Source organism: Pinus tabuliformis, chromosome Q (assembly GCF_031772625.1).
Source record: "Pinus tabuliformis cultivar Carrire ecotype Pingquan chromosome Q, CPIR1, whole genome shotgun sequence".
NCBI classification, from domain to species: Eukaryota; Viridiplantae; Streptophyta; class Pinopsida; order Pinales; family Pinaceae; genus Pinus; species Pinus tabuliformis.
This window is the reverse complement of record NC_142296.1, coordinates 511,348,597-511,359,654: the sequence shown is the minus strand read 5'-3', so window position 1 is coordinate 511,359,654 and position 11,058 is coordinate 511,348,597.

The following is an 11,058-nucleotide window of genomic DNA, read 5'->3' as shown; positions in this document are numbered from 1 at the left end:
GGGAGATATATATTGAGGAACAAATTACATAATATATTTATCATATAATAAGGGGTAGATGGTTTTTATATTAGAAGGTATAAAAATTGGAGCTCAAAGTTAATGAAAAAATATAAGGGGTTATAAAAAAATGTTAATGAAAAAACGGATACCTACAATATCTATTGAAAGTAGGGGTTTTTTAAATTGGGAAGGTGTATTGGGTTCATATTAGTAGGGGGTTAAATAATGTGATTTTTCGAGTTATTTTCCAATATGTAGTCAGATTAGGGGTATTGTTTAGTATGCCATGAATGCATGTGATATGTCATAGGTTCATTGAGTGAAGCCCCCATGAGGGACTTGTCATATGGCTTAGCATATCAACAATAAAATAATGACTTGGAGAGTTTTCAATGTGCTTCTAATCAATTTTGTTAGTTGTTCTACAATTTTTATCCCAAAAACAAAGGGATTTTATAGTAAATTTGTGAACTCTCTGCACTATTTTGACATGTTTAATCACTCTAAAGTTTTTTATCACCGATTTGAATAGAAAAACTACAAATTTTGAAAATCTTGTTGAAGATTAGCAAGTCTTATTGCAGATTTGTGTAGCCAATTTCCCCTGGGAATTCAAAGTTGAATCCTTAAAGCATTCAAGGAGACTCCCCTTAAATTAATATCACCAATTCCAAGCTCATAATAAGTTTCATCAGTGAAAGGGACTTAGTTCCTAATAGTTATCTAGACAAATTTGGTTTCTTTCAATGAAATATGAAAAGTATTTCCAAGTGATAATATGTAGAAATGGATGAAATTTTTGAAACTGTAGTGTTTAATGTGGATGCTAACCCATTGACTTAAGGTTGGACTATATGCACTAATTACAATTTTTTTTTTGTGGTTGTTACCATTACCTTCTCTAAATAATTTCTTATTTGGGCATTCATTAGCATATTATTGTTTCTTGTCACACTTCCAAAAATAACCTGACTCTTTTCCCTAGAACTAGAGTCAAGGGAATATGCCTTCGTCTTATCTTTTGCATATTCCTTATTTTTCTGTCATTTCTTCATCTTCCTAATGAGAACACGATCTCACAAAATTTTTATTTTTGGGAAACAACTAATTCTTATCTTGTTCCTTCTTGGGAAAAGACATCATAAATCCTCTCGTAAGTTGGGAGGCTACCCCACATGAAAGAAATTTGAGCAAAGGCTTCCAAAATAGGGAAAGGCCATTTAGTGCAATAGACACATCCATCTTCATGCCAATGGAAAAGAAATGATTTCTAAACTTTTTAATATTCAAGATGTACCTTGTCATAATGACCGAATCCCTTGCATGTTTGTGACAACTGATTCTTCAAAAACATCTTCTTAGAAATGTTGACACTTCACTAAAGAGAAAGTGAACATTTCTAGGAATATGTTTTTGTACCATTTCAATTAGCCCCCTATGGATATTTACACTCCCTAAGACCTAACATGACAATGTTATCCATACTTGCAATGTCTTGAATCACAACTTGTTTTGAACAACATTTACACAATAGTTTTTTTGCTTCACCAATAAGAGTTATGTGTCACATGTTTCCACAATCCTCCCTTGTCATGCCAAACGTAACTATGAGATGTTCTAAATAGTAGCACCAATTTAATGCACTAGACTGGAGCCAGTTGAACTGACATGTCTGAGCATTTTGAGAGAAAATCTAGTGAGGCCATTTTGAGTGCCAAACCATCCTAACCAGTGGCTCTGAACTGGAAAAGGTTGGTTCAGTGACAAACAGGTATTTTTTTCACTGAACCAAACAATTGTGTGAGACTTCCTACAATGTGACTAAGCACCCGTGAAACTTAAACTTGTTTTATAAAGAAATAATTTATGAGTGTGGCAGTCTAATAGTCAACCCTATGACCCTACAAATGTTATATAATTAACGGTAATATTAAATCCTTCAAGAAATTATGTAAATTTTCAACATTTAAAAAATCTTACCATAGCCATCGAAGCATCTTCCATTGTGGGGACACAATCCCCCAAGTTTCCTCCAAGGTGGGTGAAAAATCTTTCAAAATACATGATGGAACCCATAGTGATGTTAAGAAAGGTCTTTATGATTCTTCGTGTAGCCTCCAAATCTCTTCAAATGCTAGATTTTTTCCATTGGAATACTAGCACACCTTCAAATATTTTCCAAGTGAACATTGTAATTGAAGCAACATAAAATTCCAAAATGAATTAGTTGATAACTTCATAAGCCATATGATCACACCAAAAATCCCCTTAAATGTCATGTTTTCAAAAATCAGCCCCCTTATCAATATATTTCCATGCCTATAGGCCGACTTGATAGATACTTCACCCATGGATGTAATAAATACAACATATTGAGTTGGATCACTTACATTTAAATTCGGCATTTCTAGGTAGGCCCTAGATATACTTTGAAAATTGTTACCATCCAAAGGTCAGCCCTTTATAACTCATTTAAATTCTTCAATTTATATATATCAGCTTTGTCTCACTCATTTAAAATTACTTTTTTGCTAAGGTATAATCTATAGCCCTTACATGATAAGGTTGCATAACCATAAGGAAATTCCTTTTCTTGCTCAATAGGTCTCAATTTATGCCTTTCTCTAGGATTGATGTGAGTGTAGATCACCAGTCTCACACTATTGTCTCACATAATTTGTAGGATCTTGTATTCCCTCCTAGATTGCAATATTCTACTACAAAAGAGATAAGTATACAACCTTCTAATTCATGCATGTCTTTAGAAGTGCATCATGTGCAAGATCTATTTTCATCTGCAATGAATGAGATCAAACTTGTATGTCCTTGTTTTCATTATTTTGTCATGCATGTGACCCAATTCTAGCCTAGTCATTCATTGTGATCAATTTTGGCACTTTGTCCACTTAATCTAGGCTATAATTTACATAATAAAAAGGTTTAACCTTTTGTGGGTGGTCTACAAATCAAAATGAAGAAGCTAGCACACCGAGTACAGTAGATTATGGTGTCAACAGAAATGAAGTAACCATCTTACAACTTCTAAATTCCATTTTTCTCATAACAATTCTATATTAAGGTGTAGTGCAATATTTTTACGACCAAGGTGCTCTTTCATAATGGCATTGGATGAGGCTTATCCACTCACTTAAATTCCTTGCGAACTCAAGAAACTCATCTCAAATTTCAATGCTTCAACAACCTAGCCTAGCCTGCAACAATCCTTCCATAAGCTTATCCCTACATTGTTTGGTATCCTTTTAGGTAAATTCATTGTTCAAGTTCCTCAGTTTGATTCATTTAATGAAGTCTAAGATCTCCTCTAGTTATGAACCAACTTTCTCCACTCCAAGGTCATTTGAATTATGATTCATTTTGTTGCAATATTCAAATTTTGGGTTTTGTTCTCTTCAAGTTGCTTTACGCTGTGTAACTTTATGGAGAAATTTCAAATGGAGAGAAATTCTCATGACTTATATAGGTTCAATAATTGAGATTACCCCTGCATAATTGATTGGGGGGAAGATGGGTGCTATGGGATTCTGTTGCCAAAAGATTACAAGAATTATCTATTGGCACAACATTTTTATGGTTTCAGGACTTTTTCTAGCCATAAATTTTGATATCCCTCCTATCTTTGATGATGATGCTAACCATGATGAAGAACATAGGATGACCAATTCCATCGCAGATTCATTATATTTCCCTTGTGGAAAACAAGAAAGAGAACATACTCCATTTGTTTTCAAGTATAGGACTTAAATATGTTGACTTGGTAGATATATGGGGTCATTACCAAGGACCATTCTTCTATAAATTGTGATAAACTGAAAGAATCCTCATCCCTCATGGCTATAATCAAAGGAAAAATGAGCTTCTTGTTCTAATACCCCTGTGTACTCTTGTGATAATAATGAACTGGTATTTCCTTTCTCCATAAAGTTGTATGTACCTGTCTAAAGTTCATATGAAAGAAAAATGTTGTTGTGATAGAGCTAACAATAAAGATGCATGAATAAAGGAAGGATTTTGGCTACACACAACAACCATGAACCTATAATTTACCTAGGATTCGTAAATCACCCTCAAAACTTGAATACTAACATTGACAAAGCTAGTGCTTCTAATTTCTCTTGTAGGATTGGTAATTTTATTAAAAGAAAGATAGGTCAAGTGAGTAACTTAGAAACTACCACAACTATAGTTAACAAAACGTTTGTTACTTACTCTTGAAAACATCCTCTTATTGAGATTGAATTTCAAAAGAGAGGCTCAAGTAGAGAATTAAATATGACTTTGTATCATCCCGAACCCTACCTTTACTAATATAAGCCCCACTGGAGCTATAATCCTCATACTTTTTCCATAGAGAATCCCTAGTGAGATGAGCCTGAATTGATCTATATAATAATTTTGGAATGAATGAAATAACCAATGAGAGTCATCTATTACAATGGAATAGGAATGGAAGATAGTTCATTACATATCTTATTATACGTAATAGATTCCACTCATAAGGTGCAAAACCTCAAATACCTCATGAAAGCAAGGTAATAATGAATTGGATTTACTAGATTTGATAGTTCACTTAGCTATGGTAGAGTTAGTTAGGGGTGCCTTCCCAAACCTGTGGAGAGAGTGTATATAGGGGCCACATGATTATATATTTTATATTGATTATTCTTCTTTTAGACATTATCCCACTGTATGCCTCTAGAGTGAACTAAAAGAATAAGAACACTTAAATTTTCTCCCTCATACCACGTTATAGTCTTACATCAAGAATTTCTATGAAATTTGAATGCATTTATATATTGAATTGAATCTCTCATCCTTACATGCAACACAATGACTAAGTGTATATGCAATTTATGCTTTATGCATTTCCTTCAGTTTCAATATCAATATTCAAAGCATAAGTAATAGCTTTTCACCTTATGACTAAATGGTCAAACCAATAGGCTATGCAGCCACATAATTCAGTAGTGTGAACATTAATGAAGCTAACTTGAATATTTTGGTAGAAAATAAGTTGAGAATATTCAAGTCTTTTGGTTTTGGATTGAATTTTCACAAAACTGTGAAAACATGGTTAAATCAAAACCATTTAAGACATACAAAAGAAAGGACGGAGTTAAATTTGTAAATTTCTGAAAATATAGATGTTTGAGAAATTATTAATGGTGAAAACCAGAAAAGCGGCAGTGGCTGTCTGGAACACATGAAGGGTCTAAGTTCTCACAAATTTCCATCCTCAGTGGCATGGAATTAAAAAATCATCATGACTCATATACTTCATTTCTGCCTCTGAATATTGTAACTTTCTAAAGAAAATCGAGAATAAAAAAGAAATACAAATATTATACACAGTTATGACTAAGTTGACTTAAAATGATCCCAACATCTAAATTATTAAAAAGAAAACTTAGTAAAATTTAGCTTTAAGTAAAAAATAAGCACAAATCGCATTTACCCATATAAAATATATCATTGAGGCTTTCTAAACAGGCAAAGAAATTCCATAATATCCCAATTTAAAGGAACTAGGAATATATTCATGAGTGTGTACATACAACTTGTAGTTCCATCCATCCAAAAATCATACCATCAAAATGACCATGACCAACCAGCTTTTCCCACTGGTGATGGAAAAATATTCGACCCTCGAGTCGGCACATACGTTGTTCTGCTATTGCCAAGCTACAACTGTAGTCAACTCATCAAGATGCTTGATTCTGATTTTCCAATTGACAAAACAGGTTGACAAAGCAGTTTTCCTATTGCCTACTTGAGGCCGAAATCCAATAAATGATGGATACTAAAATATACGAAGGTCTCATACATTTCGTTAGAGGAAAGTAGAATGGATACTCTGACAATAGGTGAGGAAAGAACTTGTCTACTCTGTAACCCATTGAGGAAACAACATGTCTAAAAAGGTAGTATAAATGGCTAAATCTAATCCATAAGCAGATTTTTCTTCACGTGAAGCATGGTAGTATCTCCATTAAGTTTCCACATGAAGGATCTACTTGTTAAATGTATGTTGCCCCATACTCTGTTGCATAGTTTGCCAATAGGTTACGTGTGTACACAAATATTATCCAACAAATTGGTAAACCACCATAACATAATTTCTTTTTACAGAAAAAAAAATACTCCGTCCGATATAACATATATTTCCTGTCTTAATCAAATATCAATAAATAATGCGAGGCATAAGAAATTTTCCCACTAGAAAAATATGCCAAGCCAAATGGCATTTCTTATACTGGACAATATAATGATATCATCAAGAAAACCTCACTTTGGCAAAGTGTGTAGAAAATTTTCCAGGTTTATCAAGATATTTTATTAAACCTGAGTACAAGTATGTAACATGATGATTTGTCAAAACATATTTTTTTAAATCAATGTCTATATTTGAAATGTCAAGGAATACTATAATTCACATAATTCTTTTAAGTGTGCTAGCTCAATGGAAGAGAAACTGTCTTACAATAAAGAGGTTGGTGGTTAGATTCTATTGTGCTCTAACGCAAATTAATCAATGATATTGTAGTTTATTTTATTAAATAATTTTATATTAGGTTATATTCATTTATTTCAATAGTGAAATATTTTTCTAGATTGATTGTTTTATATGTCTCTATAGAGACAAAAGTGATATTGTATGTTATTTAAATATAAATTTTTATTGTCTCTAGAGAGACAATAGCTAGGATTAAAGACATATTGTCTCTATAAAGACAATATGTCTTAAATCCCATCTATCATCTCTCAAGAGAAAAAAATGAAAGAAATGTCTCCTAAGAGACAATAATGTGTGTTATATATTGTTTTTATAGAGACAAATTTTTAACACAATAATTTGAGACACCTGCTTAAAGACAATACACAAGTTTATTTTTGTCTCAAGTGAATAGAATTTATCCAAAAAGAGTTTCAAATATTGTCTTAAAACTCCCCTTTCTGTTGTAGTGTAAGGATCCATGAGAGGCAATTATTCCATATCGCAAAACACATGAGGAGCATTGATTTATCCAATGCCCGACAATCTCCCCTCCAATGAAAGCCAAGGACCCATGAGAGGCGGTTATTCCATGTCACTAAACACAAAGGGAGCATTGATTTATCCAATGTCTAACAATACCCCCCCAACGCAAGTCGATTATGTATCGAACTTGTGACCTACACCGATACCAATTGTTGGGAATCATGATTGTTGTTAGACCAAAACCCACAGGTGTTAGTCAATGACTACATAGCCAAAGATAAAGATCCATGAGAGCAGATTACTCTATGTCATGAAACACACGAGAGCGTTGATTTATCCAATGTCCAAAAAACACAACACATCTCGAATGCTTGTTGTATGTTCACTTAGGGAAAGGTAGGTGTACGAGGAAGGATTTACGATTTTTTTGTGTTTTGATTGTGTAACCGTTAGATGAATGATGATCATAACCTTCCTCGTGTGGGTTTTGGATGGATATGATTTTTTCTACCTCATTGTTTTGCTTATCAGTTGGGTCGAGGAATATGCATTCTCCTCTTTACAAAAGTATTTGTAATTTCTCTTTATTATTTTTTCAAATTCTTTTATTTTATGTTGTGATATGGTGAATTTAATCATTACTATTTGAATACGATGGGACATTGGGATACATTGAGAGACCTTTCCCAATTATGTAAGAATAACGGGTTCACAAAATCATTATGAGGTCCACCATTTCATGTGAGAGTTTATCTAAAAAATATCACTTCAAATATAATTATGTGGTCCATCGTATAAGAGGAATATTTTATCTAAAAAATGTCATTTAAAGTTTTAAATTCGGCATGAAAGCTTTCAAATTCCAATTTCTCAAATTAGGTTCTAGAGATGAAACTACTTCCTTAAGTTTATTTTTTCAAAATTTTCACTTAAGAGTAATGGTATAAATGAGAAATTACATATTGATTTAATTTAGATAATGACACGTTATGTTGGGAGGGTTTTGGTCTCCAAAAGATTTAGTGAATGAGGTGAGGAATTTTTTCCTTTACCTTTTCCTTGTGGTGCTATTTACCTTTTCCTAGAAGTTTTCCTTTCATCCCAATTAGGTAATGATTATGCTACCCTTCTCTAGTAGTTCTAGATATCTTGTTTAAAACTACATCCTTTTCCAATTCTACTTGAGCATGTGGAGTTAAATTATTTATGGAAGATAGGACTTCTCCTTTCCTTGATTCATGAAAGGCTCATATAGTTTCATTTTTTCGACATTCAACACAGAGTAACGACACATGTATGGGGGTAAATTGAGTCTAAAGGGATTATCTCCCATCTTTTGTGGTATCTTAGAAGGACCATATTATAGAGCCTTGGTTTTCTTACTAAGATCATGTAGCTTCTACTTTTTCAACTATAACAATAATTTGCATCCCATTTTAAATGACTTTATATTTTTATGATCATGACTTACATTGTATTTTCCATGTGACTTATTCAACAACTCCTATACTTGTAAATGTAAATGCTTGATATTTTCAACATTTTTCTTTTTTCTTCAAAAAATCCATTATGAGATCCTCCCTCACTCCTACTTATTTTCGATATAGTACATCCAAAACTGAAGGTAGAAAATATTCAAAACAAGTCTCAAATGGTGACTAACTAATTAAAGTATGGATTGTTTTATTGTAGGAGTGGTGTATATAGACTAGATTTTCATCCTAGGTATTTGAATGCTTCTAATAATGAACCCTCAAAGGATATATCAAAATTTTATTGATTACTTATCTTTACCCATATGTTTATGGATGGAATGTTGTTGATATCTTTAGTATTGACCCCATATCCTCCCACAACATAGTCCAAAATGCATTAAGAAATCTCATGTTATTATCTCATTGATGCTTCTTAATATCCTAAACTGCTTCTAGACCTATTCAAAGAACAACTTTTTTTCCTTTTTCTCATAATGGTATTTTTATGGGGAATGACAATGCACATCTTGTTAAAACTATTAATTGCGATGAATAAGTAGTCATGCCCCTTATTGGTTGTTGATAAACCTTCTACAAACTCCATGGAAATATTTTCCAAGAGAATGTGGGTATAGGTAAGGGATGGTACAAACCATGTTTCTTATTACTAGGCTTGCTGATACAAAAAAATATACATCCTTTAATTAACCTAACTCTATCTTGTTGCATACTAGGCAAGTACGCATACCTTTGAAAATTTCCAAGTATCTCCCTAACATGAATACTCCCTACAACCTTAGAGGCATGAGCTTCTCTAATCAATTGTAGTCACTCATTTTTAGGAACACAACTTGTCCAACCCATAGAGTGTCCTTTCATGGAGATCATAGTCAACTATCATGTCACAATGATCCACATGACTTTGGCCATATAACTATTGATACACCTACCTAAAGTCCTAATCCTTTGTATATCTCTCTTTGTACTCATCATGGGTGAAAGTATCCATGTGCATTAGAGTTCCCAAAGTTGTGATTTTTATGTGGGTCACCATGAAATATATTAGCCAACTCTTTTGTGTTCCCCTTATTATAATTAATCGTGAAATGAATATTTTTTCAAAACCATGTACACTTATAGCATCTAGTCTGTTGTAACATACTCTGAGCTCCAAGTAGTGTATCAGTTGATGATCCTTTTGGATGATTATCCCTGTTCCAATCAAATATTGTTTTCACTTTTTGGAAAAAATTTATCATGGCATAGAGATCCTTATTGTGGGCACTATAATTGAGAAACAATCCATGAAACACTTCAGAATTGTAGCATGCAAGCCTTCCTTCCTACATCAAGACCACTCACATTTGTCTCCACTTCAACGGGGTATTGCAAGTTTGATAATGCAAGAATTGATGCATGATTGATTCTTTTCTTTAACTATTCCAAGGACTTGTATTGACCCCTCCCCCACTCGATACTCTTATCACTCACTATTATGTCATGAATTCGTGCAACTATTACTGAAAATGAGGTTATGATTTTTTCAGGAATTATGTTATCCCAATGAAACTCCAGACCTTGGAAATATTTGTAGGAATCAATCACTTCATGATGACCTCCATACTGGTAGGATGTATCTTGAGCTCCCCTCGACCAATAACATATAAGGAATACACCAGAGACTACTATGAATTCTCACATTTCTTTAGATTTTTTTATAATCCGTGTTTCTTTAAAGACTTTAGAACTTGCAACAAGTGTAAGGTGTGCTACTCCTAAGTAGCATTATAAACTAGTATGTCATTCAAATTAAAAATAACAAATGATTCATGATAATTGTGTTGTATAACACTGTAAACCACTATAGCATATAAATAAAAAATAACAAATAAATATATAAAAGGGTGCAGTACATCATTCATTTAATCTCATGAATTCAGTTGGTGCATTACATAGAAAAAGTGGCATGACCAAACATTTGTAAAACATTTTCTATGTTTGAAGGAAATATTTTAGGTGTCTTGTTCCTTGACATGGAGTTGGTGATCCCTCATTTTAGATCTTGGTGAACTATTTTTCTTGCTACAATTGATCAAATAGATCATATATCATGTGCAAGGGTTGCTTTTTCTTGATCATAATGTTGTTTTATGCCTTGTAATCAATGCAAATTTTATCAAGTCTGATCCCTCATTGTCATAGTTATGATCAAAAACCTATAAGGTGAGGTGCTAAGTTGAATCAGATCCTGTTGGATAGCTACTGCAACTACTTCTTTGCTTCACTTTCTTCCAAAATCGACATTTTCTATATCCCAATATATCGTATTTGAGGGTTTGGAAACAAATATGTCTCATACTCCACTTCCCTCTTGGGAGATATCCATTTAGGCTCCGAAAACAGCCCCATGTATTCCTATAATAACTCTTCTAGTTACTATCTCTTTTTCTTAGTACATCTTTCTAGAGATGCCTTTTCTCTTATTCACTCCTAACTAGACTTATTTTCTCTTAGATAAGTAAAACATTTTTTGCTAGAATTGACTAATTTCTTAGATTGGTTTTACATATTAGTGAATTCTTT